General features: G+C 38.7%; 1 protein-coding gene and 1 long non-coding RNA gene across 2 annotated transcripts in view; one reads left to right on the top strand and one right to left on the bottom strand.

Moving 5' to 3' along the window:
• DDO (D-aspartate oxidase) overlaps nucleotides 1–5,203 on the bottom strand; it is a 380,203-nt gene extending 375,000 nt beyond the window's left edge. The window contains exon 1 of the mRNA XM_044066659.1: nucleotides 4,946–5,203. The gene's annotated coding sequence lies outside the window, so the exon portion shown is untranslated. The remainder of the gene's footprint in view (nucleotides 1–4,945) is intronic.
• A 29-nt stretch (nucleotides 5,204–5,232) lies between these two features.
• LOC122798052 overlaps nucleotides 5,233–17,763 on the top strand; it is a 188,151-nt gene continuing 175,620 nt past the window's right edge. Inside the window, exon 1 of the long non-coding RNA XR_006364211.1 lies at nucleotides 5,233–5,386. This is a non-coding gene — a long non-coding RNA (uncharacterized LOC122798052). The remainder of the gene's footprint in view (nucleotides 5,387–17,763) is intronic.

Raw genomic sequence — 17,763 nt, 5'->3', positions numbered from 1 at the left:
GTGACAATGTTTTCCATAAATTCTAGACTAGTCACTACACAGGTAGGAAGGAAAGGTGGAGTTGCCTCAACCTTCATCCAGAAAAGGCTCACACTGAGGCTAGTAAAGCAGTATGATGTCCTTGAAATACCTCATGTCCGACAATCCAAAGTTTCATGCCATATCCTGGTGTGATACATAATGTCCTCTATTACCCAGGAAGTTAATAGCGCTTACCTAAATGAACTAGAGTTACTTAACATTATTCCAAATCCCATATTCCTGGACATCTTCAACTATCCAATCATAGACTGGGAAACACATACCACCAGTGGAATTCAAGCCCAAAGATTCCTGGACTTAGTCAAGATAAATGCCCTGGAACAACTAGTAAGAGTACTCACTAAGGGAAACAACATCCTTGACCTTGACCTCACTAATAAAAATTAACCATCCCCAATGTAACATCCACATGCATCAGTCTGATCATGCAAGAAATCTCACTCCTAATAAAGATAAAATCAGAGTCCAACTTGGACCCAGATACTTTTGAAAACTTCAAGACTAACTTCCTACTTCTGAGTGATTCCATGGCTAGACTGAATTCCCCCTAAACCTGGAAAGCTCTGCATGCACTGTCAGCTTTTACCAATGTGTACACAACTGCAAAGAAGCAGCCATACCAAAAACAAAAAAAATTGAAGAAAACTCTAAAGCAAACCACCTTGGTGGAATCACAGCATAAATAAGGTTTATAACAAAAGCAATAAAATGATAGTCCAAACTAAAAAGTGCATTACCCAGCAAACTAAGAAACTAATCATTGAACTAAATGAACAACTTAAGAATATAAGGCCAAATCTGAGAAGAAAATAGCCACTCAAGCCAAGGATAACCACAAGGCCTTCTTCAGCTATATCCACAATCTTAAAAGCAATATGCAGCAGTATGCTGAGCTAAGTCTAGATGGCACAACCCATACAGAAGCTGTGGATACAGCAAACACACTAGCTGACAAATTCAGCTCAAAATTTACCCCTTCATCCCCTGATAATCTCACTAGAAATATCGGGAAACCATGCATCCCCAGCTAACACAATGGACAAAGTCATGAACGTGCTATCAACCACAGTTAACACACTGAACAAAGTCATGGAGGTGCTATCAAAAGCTAAACATTTGGCCTCTTTGGTCCCTGACCAAATCCTAGGATGCATTCTAAATAGCATGAAACAAGACATTTCCATGCCCCTAACAACACTTTTCAACTTCAGCCTCCAAACTGGCTTTGTGCCAAGTGAATGGAGGATAATAACAGTCATACCTTTGCACAACATTGGGCCATCTAAAGACCGGGCTGATTACTGTCCCATAAATCTGACTAGCCTTATATGTAAAGCTATGTTAAGACATATCATGGAACTATCAATAATAGTCTTAAAACACTGGACTCATCACATTTTGGTTATGTCAAGGCAAAGTCATGTCTGCTCAACCTGGTGGACTTTTTCAAAAAACGTCACCAAGTGATAGATGAAGAGACGACAGTACACACTGCCTACCTTGACATTACCTATGCTTTTGACACTACATCCCTCTTAGGCATTGTGTATAAGCTTGATAAACTAGGAAAAAACCTTATGTCACCTGATGGATTGGAAACTGGATCACAGAAAGCACACAGGAAGTTAGGATATGGCTTGCCACTTCATCAAAATGACCTGTCACAAGTGGGGTCAAACAGGGCTCTGTTCTGGGGCTGCTCTTATTTGGCATCTACTTCTCAGAAGTCAAAGCAAAGCAAACAAGAACTGCCTATGGTCAACTGGGTTTGCAGATGACTGCAATCTGGGGGAGTTATTGAATACCACAAGGACTCTGCTATCTTACAGATGGACTTGTCTTGTCTCAAACAAATAACTGCTGCCACAGACGTGGACTAAACTTAAATGCCAAAAAGTGCATTACTGTGTCTTTTGGAAAACTAACTACCCCTGAGAATTATCTCACTGACAACATGCCCTTAAGATTAGACCCAATAGTCAGGGATTTGTGTACTTACATTGACAGTGACCTAGCTTTCGACCAACACATGCCCACAAGTCCTTCTGCATTGTGCAGCTTACAAATAAAGGGATAACATCTATGTCCACAGAGGTCATTGTCCCACTCTACTCAGCTACCATTTGGCCCATCATAAAGTACAATCCCCCATTTGGTATGTACCTGTCTAGGCACGTACAACAACTTGAGTGTCCAGAGAGGTTCTATACTAAAAGAATAGTGGGCCTAAGGCACATGACCTACACCGGCCACCTCAAAGCCCTGTCGTTATACTTGGTCTTATACAGACTACTAAGAGGCGACCTTTGCCTAGCTTATAAGATACCCACAAACCCAGCGCTAATGGACATTCTGCATATCTGCAAGTCAAATAGTATTAGAAATACCTGGACCAGAGAACTTAACTTTTTCTGCAACATAAACAGAACAGTCTGGAGGGGCAGGTACATATCCTAGAGGATACCACTACTATGGAACAGACTCCACTTATATGTAAAACAAAGCCCTTCCATGACCGTATTTAAGTGTAATTTGGACCAGTGGATGGGAAATAGGAAATTTATCTCAGAACTGTCGCCTATGCTCCTAATGGACAGAAACAGTGCTTAAACACCCTACCTAATGGTACAGATCCCTGATACACTGAATGTAACACCAAAACAAAATAATCTGCTACAAATTAGAAGTATTCAAATATAGCTAAACCCACCTATGGTATAATAAAGCCGTGTGACAAACAGGAAGCATGTCCAATCAGGCAAAACAGCCTAGTACTCATCTATGTACCTGTGTAGCACTGTTTTGCATTATTAATGTAAATATGAATAAACAATATTATAGACCTGAAGGAGTCACTAAGATAAGCCTACAGAAATACTAAGAGGTGTTACTAAGGCTTAAGCCAGCTACGTGACTGCTCGTTTAATTGCTGTTTAATAATAAGTATTAGGTTTTTAGCATGCTTCAGCATTTTCAGTAAAACTGGAATTATTTCCACTTTTCAAAGGCAGTTAGTGAATAAATAGAAGAGAGCAGAGAGATTCCTATAACAATGGCAATTTGTACAACTTCCCGTTTATTTCCATATACATAAGCATCAGTATCTGGTACTAGAACAGCATATGACCTCTATCTTCTGCCTACTGAATGATGAATAATTGGCCATACAGCAGTGACAATAATAACAGCTGCTGCTGGGTCTCGAGCATTGGCTCACTTATTTTACTGTTTTTAAAATGACACATATTTTATTTAACAGACAGGAGATGGCACCAAGTTAATTTTCTGTATTCATTTCATAGCAAAGGTTCTTTAATTTCATTTTCATTTTTTTGATTTTCAGGCTGAAAAGCTGAAAAGCAGAAGATGTTGAAAGATTTTAGAATATGTCATTATAAAGAATTCTTTAAAAATAGGAGGGTGAATATTTCCTCTTGGACCCTATATCTGGGGTGTCTATGAACATGAAGCTGAAACTTTGGCTGAGCAAGCAATACAGATGCCAACACTAGGGAGGGAGCAGCCCCAGAAAGTGACCGCTATGGCCAAAGTAAAGGTATGTGCTGCTCTCGGGAAACAGGTAGATCATAATAAGGAATCAGAATACAGGGCTGTAAAATGTGCATAATCATGTTGCACAGACTGTTCAAACTCACGCTAAAGATGGCTTAGTCTCTTTTACTAGGTCAGCAATCCACAGAACTACAGACCAAGAGGGGTAACAAGATGGGAAACCACAATGTCAAGAGTATGAAGACAAGGAAGTTTCTAATTGTTTAGACAACCCGATGGCATAGGATAACTTTCTGGTTTTGGACCCTCTACAGTGAAAGGCTGAATACAAAGAGAAGTCTTCACCTGCTTTCTCTGAAGGAAAGCTGCCCCCCAAGTGCTGCTATGTCATACCTGGTCTGGGAGATTACAGAAAGGACTGAGTTCTCTTCTAATGATTTGACCATATAACCACAGGGAGAAGATGACGAATCCAGATCGGCACAATGCCATAGTCAGTACTGATTTCATGATTAAGAAAGGCAGACAAAATGTGCTTGGATGAAAAGAAACAAACAATGTTATAAAGAAAATGGAAAAGAAGAACAACATAACTGACAGGGCATTAAATGAAAGTAACCAGTGAGGAGACATGATGAACTACACTACAGAACTGCCACACTGAACGATCTGCTGCTGTCATTCAGGAACACGCTGCTGCTTCTTGACAAAGAGGAGAATCATGCAAAGGAATGGAGGGAGGCACTATCATCTGCTCATATGTCCTAACTGCTACATAGTAATGCTACTGGACAATGTTAATTCCTAGTTGCCAGGCCCCCCTTCTCCCGCTGATGGGTGTGAAATACTCAGAAGTAAAAGAAAGTGACGACTAGTACACCTAAAATATCCCCTCTGAGTATGTATTAAACCATGCATGTGCCACTTTGCTCGATCCTTGGTCTCCACTGGAAAATGTTAGTCCTTAGATGGAAATCCTCCCCCTCCTGCCAGTATATGTGATCTGACAAAATGCCACTCAATCCCTATTTCCCATCTGACTTATCAAGGATCGGGATCACTGATCAGACTCAGGCTACTTGCATCACAGTCAGATTTCCATCTCTCTGCTCCATGAAGCTGCCCAGTCAGCATCCTTTTCCAATGCAGTAAGTACAAAAATCATGGCATCATAAATGTAAATACTGCTTCCATCAACTCAGAACTGTTCAATTAAGCGACAGGAATAAACCTTGCTTAAAAAATAACTAACTGATCACTGCTTGTTACAATATCTTACTTCTTACATAATATACACATCATGTGAAAAATTAAGTACTGAAGTAGTTACATTTTAGTTCACAATCTTTTTCTGCTGACTTGCAAAAAGAAATTAAAAACTTGCTCTCACCTGCTCCTGGTTTGATGAAAGGCCTGGTTCCAGTGGAGACCGTTTGTTGAACAAATGTGCCAGCACACAATTTGATATTAGAAAAGTGCAAGGATTGCAGTTCTAGTGCATTCCATTCCTTAAATCCATTCTAGAAATAAATATTCAGTTTTCCCTTTCAAATAATAACATAGTAAGTAACCCTGCCTCTCACATGGAAGGAAGATCTTTCATTCAGTGTCCTAATATTAAGCTGTATCTTTTAAAGCCGCAGAACATGAGGGTTGAAGAAGCACTGTGAGAATGTAGAGTCACATGACCTTATTGTTTACAAGGCATTCGTTTTGTACTGGTTCTTCCTTCTGAACAGGCTACAGCACTGACTGATATAAACTGAACTGAAGGAGGATGAATGCATCAAGGGAAAAAAGCAAGCAAACCATATCTGTAGACACAATCAAAGTAAGTGCTACCATAACTACAGTCCCTCTCTGACTAAGCTCTTTGCAGTTCTTTCACAGTAAAGATTTTCAGTGCAACGTATAATGTATAATCCATCTTAGAACAGCTTTGCAAGATGAAGCTGATTGATGCAGAATATCTTAATTATTTTATAGCTTGTTTTTTTTTTTTCCCTGTAGCGGCATTTTTTAACTTGAACATGTTTTGCAGTGCATCTTCTAAAACCTCAGTTAATTTCTGCACCACCGTTGTTTTCTGTTGTAATTGATGCAAAGGATATGGTAAACATTTCCATTTATGCCAATTTTTAAAATACTTCTTGCAGACAAGATCTTTGTAAAAGCTGCTTCCCTTAACATTAAGATATGTAATTATATACTTGAATAACGCTACACCCAGCAACCATCATTTTTTCAGCTCTTGGGTATTCCCTAAATACGTACGACAATCACAAACATCATCATGCTCAGCTATTTGTTATTCCTGGGCAGCCCTTGCTTTTGGCAATAAAATTATGGGAAATTATGTTTAGTTACATGTTGAACGTATTGTAAAATTAGTGAACTCATTAAACTGGAGTGAGACCGTCTCACTTTCTCTTTGTCAGGCATATGATATTCTACTGCCAGGGAATGCTATTATTTATTTATGTATGTATGTGTCTTCGTTTACTGAGAAAGTCCAACTGGGTAGAAAACATGCCTTTTCAGTGGAGGCCTGGGGAGAAAAGCTCCACATATTCTGTTTCACCTCATGGCAGAACCCCCTGTGGTGTCTCACGTGGGTAGCACATTTTCATGAATACATCCCTACCAGTATTTATTTTGTGACATTATTTCGACATTTTCTATGTCCTTTGAGGGATGCAGGTTGTACACCATCTTCTTTTGCATTGGTGGAGGATAAAATGCATCATATCCAGACAGCTGCATGAAAGGGGGGGGGGGGTACATTTTTTTGAGGGACCTTCAAGTTTAAGTTTAGGTTTATTAGGATGCTTTAAGCAAAACTCCATTACAATATATAATAAATACAATAATATAAATAATTAAAAAAAAAAAACAAGAAGATGCAAGACAAAAATCACTCCTCAGTGTCATATAAGTCAAATGGACATGTTTTTAACACTTGTATAAAATTAGACAGGGAGTAACACTCATGAAGCCATCTAAGTAGCAAATTTCACAGGTAAAGGGCCTGATAATAGATGACCCAAAACCCATATTGTCAAAGTTGACCTGTGGAACCTTTAGCAGCCCCTCAGATGCTGAGTGCAAAGCAGTGCAAGGCAATATGATACAATAAGCTCATTCAGGTAGCAGGGACCTAGGTTATAAATTGACAGGCATACTAATACCAACATTTTGAAGTTGATCTTAAACTGGACATGGAGTCAATGCAGGCCATGCAAAACAGGTGTGTTGGTAAAGAGATGTGGCAGTAACTAATCTGGCTGTAGAATTATACACCAACTGTAACCAGTCAAGTTCAATATTAGGCAGTCCCAGGTACAGGGCATTGCAGTAGTCCATTCTAGAACAGACCAAGAAATTAGCAACAATTGAGAGATCACTTTGTGGAATTAAGGGCTTAATGCTGGAGATGTGTCTTAGATGAAAACAAGACAATCTTACTGCTACTGACACCTGGTCCTAAAGTGTAAGCTGATTGTTAAGATTAATGCCAGGATTTCTCACCTTACACAAATTAGTATGCCACACCCTCTGAGGAGGTATGCCATACTTTTGCAGTGCATCATGGATATGAGGAGATGGGGCATGCTTTCACAGTACATGATGCATCTAATGAGGTGTGTCATGCCTTTACAGAATATCATGGGTGTTACAAGGTAAGGCGTGTTCTGCATTGTATAATGAGCTGCATGCTAAGCAGGTAGTAGAAGGCACCAATAAATGCAGAAACAAAGCACTTATGGTGCAGCTTCCCAAACCAGATCCAATGGATTATACTTTACAGTACAGGGATACAGATATTATTACTCATCTGTAGATATAGGGAGTTGCAATTTTGGTTATTCGACTTTGTTTGGCCAGACCTATAGCATTTCTTCTGCATCAGCTCTGTAATTCTTGAAATTTGCATAAGCACCTTACAGCTAGTCAACAAACAAAGACATACAAAAGCTATGAGGTAAATGTCCATACTATACCATACTACACTGGAAGCAACTGCCTAAGATAGAATTATGTGGCACCCTACAGGCACACTTAGCTTTATATGATACATAAAGACAAAGGGCAGAACACGTTACATCCCTTCTCCTAGGCTAAATGATCGCATTAACAAAAAATGTATACATAAACTATACTAAACTATTAGAATAAAAAAAAATATGCTTGTTTGGTATGACCTGAAATGGCAGGATACTAAAAGAATATGAATCAAAGGCAAAAAAAGTAACCAGTCATACACTCAGATAATGGGGAAGAGAGGAAATAATCTATAAATCAGACCTCAGCAGATGAACATTAGTGCAAAATGTTCTCATTTAAGTATCTTTCATCAATAGTTTGACAGCAACTTATTACTCAGTCTTTGCTATCAAAGCACATACCAAAATAATTCCATTTAGATTTATTTATTTATTTTTATTTATTTATTTTACATTTGTTGACCGGGCTAGTCTAGCTGGATATACGTCCATTTTCAGTAGAGGCCCGGGGAGATAAGCTCCAACATTTAAAGGAAACGACAAATAAAAAATGCAAATAACATGCAAAGAAAATGAAATTACATAAAGAAATACATATGTAATATATGTTTAAAATACATTAGAAATGGAGACATAGTTATGAATTTTAAAAAGGCAGTACTTAGAAAAATACACGTTATATGTGGCATAGATAGAATGTTATTATAATGTATAGTGAAAGAGGAAAGTAAGAAAAAGAGGCTTTTTTTTTTTTTTTTTTTTTTTTGGACATGGCGTTCTAAGGATGTGGAATTTCATCAGGGATCAAGAATTTAGGTTAGTCAGGATTAGTACAGGGGCACAGCCATTGTGTTTTAAGGTAGATCTTGAGTTTCTTTTTAAAGAGAGATTTTGAGGGAACACTGGAAAGTTCAGAGGGGAGTCTGTTCCAATGTTTTCCAACAGCGTTAGAGAACAAGGAATCACCAGCCTTGTTGTTTGCTTTGTCAATATTTACATGAAGTTTGTGTGCAGATCTTGGGGACTTTAGGTTATGATAGGGGTAAATAAAAGTAGATAGTATGGGTGCTTTGTCAGGTTGATAAAGAATTTGATGGGCTATGCCTAGTTGATTAATTTGTAGTTGTTGCTGAAGTTCAAGCCGGCCTAGTTGTTTTAGATTAGTACAGTGGTGGGTTCTGAAAGGGTTGCCTGTGGTAAATCTGGCAATGTTGTGGTAGGAGTTTTCTAATTTCAGAAGGTTCTTTTTTGATAAGTTAGTAAGTATGGGAGAGGCATAGAGAAGTGGTGAGATAAGGTGAGAGTGGGCTATAGTTTTTCTAGATTCGGGAGTGAGGAAAGGTTTGATTCTGTAAAGAGAGCCTATCTTTTTGTTATTCTTTTTCACTGTGTTGTTTATATGAGGGTCAAAGTTAAGGTTGTTGTCAATGGTAATGCCTAGTAGTTTGGTTGTAGGATCTTGCGATATAACTGTGCCATTTTTGGATGTTATAGTAAAGTCTATGTGAGGAGATTTACTGGTAGGTGTGAAGAGGAAGAGTTTAGTTTTTTTGGGTTAAGTAGTAGACATCGTTGACAGAACCATTCTTCTACAGAATTAAATATATGTTGTGTGAGGGAGTGAAGGTTTGATAGAGATGTGGCTGAGCAAATTAGTGTAGAATCATCTGCGTATTGTATGCATGTGGCTTGGGGAACTACTTGGTGGAGGTCATTGATAAATAAAGAAAAGAGGATGGTTATCTGTTGACTGTACTAAATCTAGAAATTTTAAAATCACTATAAAATGACAATGTAGTCACAGTAGGTTCATGGATCACATTATTTATTTATTTATTTAGCTATTTATTTGACATTTGTTAACAGGATTGGTCCAACTGAGCCAGAAGCCCATTTTCAGTGGAGACCCAAGGAGAAAAGCTACAGAGATTATACAGAACGACACTGTAATATATACACAGAAATATTTACAATTACTGAAAGAAAGAAAGACAAATTTACTATAGTTAACTATGCTTGTAAGATTTTTTTATAAGATACCAATGGTAGTATTAGACGAAAGAGGTAGAATAAGAAATAGAGAAAGAGAACAGTGTTAGTATAAGACATAACTAAGAGAAGATATTAAGGTGAGAGTGTGCTGATAGTAAAGACAAAGATAGTTAAAGTAGATTTAAGTATATACATATTTACATGTGTTATAATAGCCTAGCTCATGGAGTTAGAAAAAAATAACTGGTGCGATTGAGAATAGGAAAATAAAATATTCCTGTATAGTATAATGGTAATAGAGAGGTTTAGAGGATTAGGTGGGGTTATGACAGGAGAACATCCTTGTGTTAAGTAGGAATTATTTTAGCTTTTTTTTGAAGTACTTGGGGTGGGAGATGGTTCTAATGGATAAGGGGAGTTTATACTATGCTTGAGCTGCAGTGTATTTGTATAGTAGTTTAGCAGTGTTTGTTAGGTTTATGGATATCAGGAAGTTGTTAACTGGATGTACAGAGAGGACAGATGGAAGTGTAGTACAATACAAGGGAGGAGAGAGAGGGGTAGGACATAGGTTTGTAAAGAATGGAGTGTAAGATTTGAAATTGTGACAGCTGGAGTTGTTGGGGGAAGTCTAGCCATTGAAGTGTAACAGCAAGCCAGTGGTGGGAGTTATGTGGTAAGTTAGTAGAAAATCTGCCTATTTTGTGATAGGTTTGTTCTAACTTAGACAAAAGTGTTGATTGGATGTTAGTAAAGATAGGGGCTGCATACAGGGGGGAGGGAAGGAGGAGAGCTTCAGCCAGAGAGAGTTTAGCATCAGAGGTAAGAAATCTCTTATTTCTGTAGAGCAGACCTAGTTTTTGGTGGGTGTTTTTGGTGCTATGCTGGATGTGCAGGTTGAAGTTTAATTCATCATCTATAATGGTACCTAAAGGTTTAGTGTGGAGTCCTGCTTTAATGGTGGTCTTGTCAAGGGATGTGATGAGAAAAGTTAATATATGGTGAGATAGAGGTCGAAGAGGGAATAGCAAGAGTGTCGTTTTTTTTTATTTAAGATCAGCTGGTTGTCAGAGAGCCACCTTTCGACTGACAGAAAGGAGTCTTCGCTGTGAGTGTGGAGATGAGAAATATTGTTGGAGATGGAGATGAGTGTATAGTCGTCAGCATACTGAATAAGGGAGGACTGTTTACAAGCAGTATGGAGGTCACTGGTGAAGATATTAAACAGAAGGAGGCCAAGGATGGATCTTTGGGGAACTCCTGATTTAATGGGTAGGAAGGGGAGCAGGAAGTGAGCCATCTGACTGCTGCCTAATAGAGAGGTAACTTGCAAACCAGCTAAGCGAGGGCCCAGAGAGATTGAGATTGGATAGTTTAGCTAGAAGTAGAGTGCGAAACAGTACTGAAGGCTTTGGAGATGTTGAGGGAAAGGCAAGATACAAGTTGGTTGTTGTCTCTGACCTCAGCCACAGTGTGAGTAAAAGATAAGAGTGCAGTGGCAGTGCTGTGGCTTGGCCTGAAACCTTGTTGGGTGGGAGTTATTAGGTTTTCCCGGAGAAGAAAATTTAGTAACTGAGTATGGATGCATTTTTGGAGTATTTTGAGACAGGAGAAAAAAAGGCTATGGGTCTATATTTAGATGGATCAGTAGAATTTCCACCTTTATGCAGTGGGATAGTGTAGAAAGACTTCCAGATATCTGGCACTGTGGATTCTTGAATTGATTTATTGATTAGCAAAGACAGAGGATATGCTATGGATCCAGTGGCTAGTTTGAGGAAGATGGGAGGTAGGTTGTCTGCAGAGGGAGAGCAGGGTTTAAGTTTGCGCAGTAGTGATTTGATTTAGGCAGTGGGGACTGGTTTGAGGGACAATGGGTTTTTGTTGCATGGATTAGAAGAGGTAGGAGGGGGTCTGGGTTGTGGTTGGTTTGACTAAGGTTTTGGATTGCATCTATGAAGCAGTTATTGAGAAGGGTAGCAGTTTCAAGTGAGGTATTATTTGGATATGAGGTGGAAGTGGAAGGGTTACCAGGGTGAAGAATTTTATTTATAGTAGATCACAATTTTTGTGGGTTGGATTTTCTGTCAAAATTGGGATGAGTTGAAAAAGATTTTCTTATCTTTGTTGATCAGTTTTTTGAAAGGTTCCTGAGTTCTCTGTAGTTTTGGAGCAGAGAAAGTAATTTAGTTCTGATCCAAGCTTTCCATACACTATCTCTTTTATGTATAAGGGAGTGAGTTTCTTTAGTGAGCCAGGGGACACAGTTAGATTTCATTTGGATTCTCCTAGAGGGGGCATGGTAGTTGAGAATATCGAGGAAGATTTGATTAAATTTTACTATGGCTTCACTGAGAGGTAGCTGCTAGAGGAAAGACCAGTTGATGTTTGATAATGTGCTGTTAAATAAGTTGACACTGAAATTAGAGAGTTTACGGCAGTCTGTGTATGAGTGTATTTTAGATGCTTGAAGACAGTATCTTTGGATATGTGTTGGAAGATGATCACTTAAGGTGTCAGGTAAGGTACAGGGATTGTGGTAGAGATTCAGGATGTTTGTAAGAATCCAATCTAAGACTGGATTGGCAGGAGAAGTTTTGTGTATGCATGTGAGGAATGTGAACAGTTGATGGAATCCATTTAAGTTAATATTAAGTTGTTGGGAGTCAGCTGTTAGTTTGGACCAGTCTATGTTAATTTCTCGAAAGATGACAGTTTTGTAAGTTATGTTGTGGGAGACCCAGGAAAGAACATGCTCAAGGGTGGGAATATTACTGTCTGGGGGTTATATATGGAGGCTACCTCAAATTTCTTGTGTGCGTTTAGCTGGCAATTAAGAATAAGTAGTTCAGCAGGGTGGAAATTGAGTACAGGAATGGATAGATGTGTGAGGCTGAGTTTATTAGAGTAGATGATGACAATGCATTCACCTTTTTTTTAATTTGTTGGAGTGGTAGATGTTATAGTTGAGTGGCAAAATTATATTATTAGTGATATCAGGCTTTAGCCAAGTTTCAGAAAGGGTAAGAATGTGTGGGGAGGTATGGGAGATCCAAGCATGGAGTTCAGTGGTTTTGTTGATGAGGCTTTGGATGTTATCACAGTAGACAGATATGCTTTTGGGGTTAGAAGTAGCAGGGCTGGGGGGACAGAGGGGGAAATGGAGGATGAGGTATTGATTTTGGATTTGGGCGATTGGCTAGGAGGGCCAGGGTTAGGGTGGATGTCCCCAGAAAGCAGTAAAGTAATAGAAGGTGTATTGAGTAGTGGGTGTAGAGGACTGAAAGTGTTGTGCTTTAATCGTAGTTTGCCAGGAGGGAGAGATGTACTGAAATATTTTATATTTAAGAAGACAAATGTTGGAGATGTTGTAGAGAGATGTGGAGATTTTATAAGAATGAATGTAGTTATTATTAGTAAGATAGGTTGTGGTGATAGAAGATATAGTTGGGAGAGAACGTTTAGTGTGATAAGAGGTAGAGGTTGTAAGAAGGGTAAGTAATGGAATTACATAGAAGTGGATACAGTAGTGGTGCATACTGATGTGAGAAGGTATAGAAATATAGACAGAGGGAGGTAGAGGGTATGGAAGTAGAGTGTGTTGTGAGTGGATGTTCTTGAGGGGGAGTGGTTATTGGAAGGAAATGGGAGCTGATTGGTTATGCAATTAAGAAAGGGGTATGGTCGCTAGAGTATAAGTTTAAGGAAAGTGGGGGTGGTTGGGAATGGGGGTAGGGTAGAGAAGAGGAGTGAGCCTGAGTGTAACAAGGGCGAATGGAGCAGGCTAACACCAGTTAAATGGCATGTACACAGTGAGTGCTCAAAAGAACAATCAGCCACCATGAATTAAGTCGGAGGATGAACTACTTCAGCTAAGGTAAATGCTAAAAAAAATATAAGAATTAGTTACTGATGTTATAGCACTTTATGCTGTATCACTCCACAGTTTGTGTCTACCCATTTATTGTGGTGACTCTACAAGTGGTCCGAAGACAGAAAAGAAAATGGCAGGGATTTCAGATAGCTTTGTACAGATGACACAGCCTGTTTATAGTCTGGCATTTACCTAAATCGAGAGTTATGGGGTGGGGTGTGGAGGATGGACTAAAACTCATAGGGTACAGATGGGTTTGGTCTGCAAGGTGTCTCTGGTGGTGTACTCACCAAAAAAGTTTACAATTTAAACTGAAAAATTAGCTTGACCAAATGCTTTAAACATATTTAAAGTAACAACTTTATTCACTTTAAAATACACACAACTCACTTTATCATTGGTTGCAGATCAGCTGAACTCTGGCAAGTATACTGTTGGAGTGGTGACGGGGGAGTTAAAGTAACAATTACTTTATTCACTTTAAAATGCACAGGACCTGCTTTATCATTGGTTGCAGATCAGCTGAACTCTGGCAAATTATACTGCTGAAATGGTGACTTGGGGGGGTATTTTAAAGTAACAATGACTTTATTCACTTTTAAATGCACAGGTCCTGCTTCATCACTGATCGCAGATTAGCTGAACTCTGTCAATTTATACTGCTTGAGTCGTGACTGGGAGGAGTTAGTTTAAAGTAATGACTTTATTCAATTTAAAATGCACAGGACCCTGTTTATTGCCGGTCGCAGATCAGCTGAACTCTGGCAAAGTATACTGCTGGAATGATAACTTGTGGGGGGAGTTGAGGAGCACGCTGCATCACTAGGATGCTCGGCAAGAGGGATATTGAAAATTACATTAGGTAATTGGTCATTCATTGGTTCTATGTCTAATGTCAGTCACATTAGCATCACTAGATTCCTGTCACTCATATCTTACAGTAAAAAAACAAATGATCTATATAAAGCAAGTTATTTTTAGACTCGCAATACTATCATAACCTGTCTTATTAGCAAACACATTAGACTGCTGTTCTTCAGTAAAATGAAATGTGTCAAGTACCTTAACTGCACCATCACCAGTCAGATGAACAAACATTGCAATTTGGAATTCTTACTCTTTTCAGTTAATCTTAAAACAATACTGTTAAGATTAAACGTCTATAATCATTATGTCCAACCTTCTGTCAAGCTATCTCAGATAATTAATGATAGTGGCGGAATGAGAGGAAGAATGCAAACAATAATGCATATTTCAGTAGCTGTAGATAAAATGAAATAGTGGATATTTTAGAAAATCTGGGATTCTTACTGACCCTGAATGTGTAGCAGCTATTTCATTTGGAAATTGCTCATTTCACTTCTGAGAACAAGCCATGACCTTTTCAATTTAATCTGTCATTCCATTGTTTTATTCATTTTTTATTGTATTTAATTGTTTAATGCCATTTCAATTTGTTTAAAGCTGATTTGGCCTAAAATGTATATTAGCCTCTTGCTAGAGCAGATTATGAGATTAGGAGTTTACAGTGGCATTCTGTTATTGACTAATATAATGGAACTAAAAAATGTCTCATCTAGCAAATAGATTTTTCTTTTTGTATGTCTGTTTCATGCTTGCTTGCTTGTCTATGGGGATGCTCACAATAATTAAATGTTTCTATGAGGTCTAGTGGATTTCTTTTTGAATGAAGTGCTGATGCAGTGTAAAGACTGCAGTACTCAAAAGATGGAGAAGAAGCAAAGGATACTGATGTCTGGATGACTGAAAATTTTAAAGGTCGAAGTTGCAATGACTTCTAGGATCACACTTTGACACCAAGTACTGTTTGCTCTGCACAAAGTCCTCATTCCTTGTGGGCATTTTACAGCTAGTTAACTGACAAACATAAGAGGTATGAAGCTACTACCCATACTCTTTACTATAATGGAAACTGCAAGACATGTGATACCTTACATGCACCATAGCATTATGGGATTCTTAAAATCATGATGAACTATATAACATCCTTCAGTCTTTGTTCATTCTAAAAAAAAAAACTTCATTTGCAGAAAAAATAATGATATAAGTATGTGTCATACTGAACACTCTACCTGCCAGGGACATCTCAGCAGCAAACATTTTAAGTGTCAGCATTATGCATAGTACTTTGAAAGGATATCATCAGGTTAATAAATTGTGCAGTAAAACCTGAAGAAGTGAAAAAAAATCATGCTTGTCTGCACTAAATGAATTCTACACAATTACCTCAAGTAAATGCATTTAATTTAGACAGAAAATGTTTTTTTTTCTGCTGGCAGGCCTCAACTTCTGTGAGAATAAATATCATCTGCTGTGAAAAAAGAGAATGACTGCTAGCAACTGACCTTGGATGTTGCCTGCTCTCAGACTGAGATCTGAGGTTGGAACAAGTACTTATGTTAGGTTATAAAATTCCAGTAAAAACATTTCTTCAATGGTAGAGAAAACATAGAAATACTTAAAAATGGAAGACCTCTCTTCCTTTATTTACAACAGGAACTCAGTTGGGCTCTTTTCTGTATGCGACACTTCATCAGAAATGACTAACTCACCAGGTACATGTAATATTATATGAAAGACTAAACAGCATGACTAGTAACACAGCCAGTAAACAAATAAAAATAATTCAAAGTCAAAACAGATTAAATATCATACACTCTGTTAAAATTAATTATATGCTAGTCTGGATTATAGAACACATTTTTATATGTATACTTTTATTGCATCCAGAGGCTCTGTTTGTTCCTAATATTAGCTGCCAATGCAATTCTAAAGCATCTAATTGACTTTCCACATCAATGTCTTACTTACATTTTTACATTTTATCAATAAAGATGTTTGCTGTTGTATTTATTAAACTTTCTTTTAGTTTTACCAATATAATATAAATCACAAGTTAAACAGCACAGTAAGCAACCAATGACCTTAGACAGTTATATATGGTCCTAATCTGTACAGCCCTATCCATGTATACTAAACTAAACATTGGTCCTTCATAAAAAAATGTACACAATTAACAAAATCCACATTAAATGTACCCCAATATTTAGTTGTGCTAACATTATATGGGGTGAATACATTTTGGCTGTTACCATGTTCCAGTTTACATTTTAATCTATAACCCCCTTTTGAAGGTAAACAGTAGCCCTTCTCCATATATTTTAGCTAGATACTGGGGCAATGAAAATAAGCAGCGGTAGTGTTGTTGCCTCACAGCAAGAGGTACTCCCGTTCGATTCTCAGCTGGAGCGCCTTCTGTGTGGAGTCGGCATGTCCTCCCCGCAGTCGAGTGACATTCGAAAGACATGCGTAGAATGAGCGTGCCTTCGTTGAAGGTTGGGCGTCGAGCTGGCACCTCGGTACCCATAAAAAATCTACTGCCAATCATTAGCGGACCGGAGTTCCGCTGTGGCGACCCCTGACCAGGAAAAGCCGAAATAAGAACTAACTGGGGCAATGAAAATCACTTTCCAATTGTCAATAATATAACTTGTTTATACTGTTGCTATCAACACTATACATAAGTAGTAGCTCGATGGGATTTGGATTTTCTGAGGTGCAGCATGTTCATTAATTCCGGGTTGGACATGGCTTTATACGTCAGGCACAGATCGCCTCTGAGCAGGTGGTATGCCACTGAGTAGAGCTAGAGTTTCTTTAACAGGGCAGCATATGGCATCTCTTTGAGCCCTTTGATCCTCTTGTTGAGGTACTTTTGGGGTCTTTCCAGTTGCTGCAGGTGTCTGGTAAGGTACATCCCAAAAGGGGCATTGTACTCAATTATGGGCCTGATGAGGGATGAGTAAAGAGGCACGATGACCTCCCCTGATCTAGATGTGAATCCCTTCATGATTAGGTGGGCTATATAAAATGTTTTTCTAACCACTCTGGCCACGTGGTTTTCAAATGAGAGATTGCTATCAACTTGGGTCCCCAGGTCCCTAATTACTTCTTCCATACTTAATGGATTACCACCTATGTGGTAATTTGTGGGCACTTTGTTTTTGCCAAAGGGGATGACTATACACTTTTTGGCGTTTAGCTTGAGGCCATGGCTCTGGCACCAGTTGTCTGTTTCTATGAGGCCCTTTTGTAGGATGCTTGTGTCGGCTGGACAGTCGATTATGGCGCCTAGTTTGCAGTCATCTGAGAACTTGGTCAGCCACAGTCCTTCCATGATGGCCTGTACCTCCGAGAAATATATACCGAACAAGAGAGGTCCCAGGACTGAGCCTGGTGGGACGCCACTTGTAACTGGTTTGGAGTCTGACATGGCTCCAGCAATTCTAACCATGTGGGTTCTGTCCTTGAGCCAGT

The sequence above is a fragment of the Protopterus annectens genome, chromosome 1.part0 (genome assembly GCF_019279795.1).
Source record: "Protopterus annectens isolate FY-2018-M chromosome 1.part0, PAN1.0, whole genome shotgun sequence".
Classification (NCBI taxonomy): domain Eukaryota; kingdom Metazoa; phylum Chordata; order Ceratodontiformes; family Protopteridae; genus Protopterus; species Protopterus annectens.
Note: the sequence above shows the minus strand (reverse complement) of the source record. Positions and strands in the feature narration are given on the sequence as shown.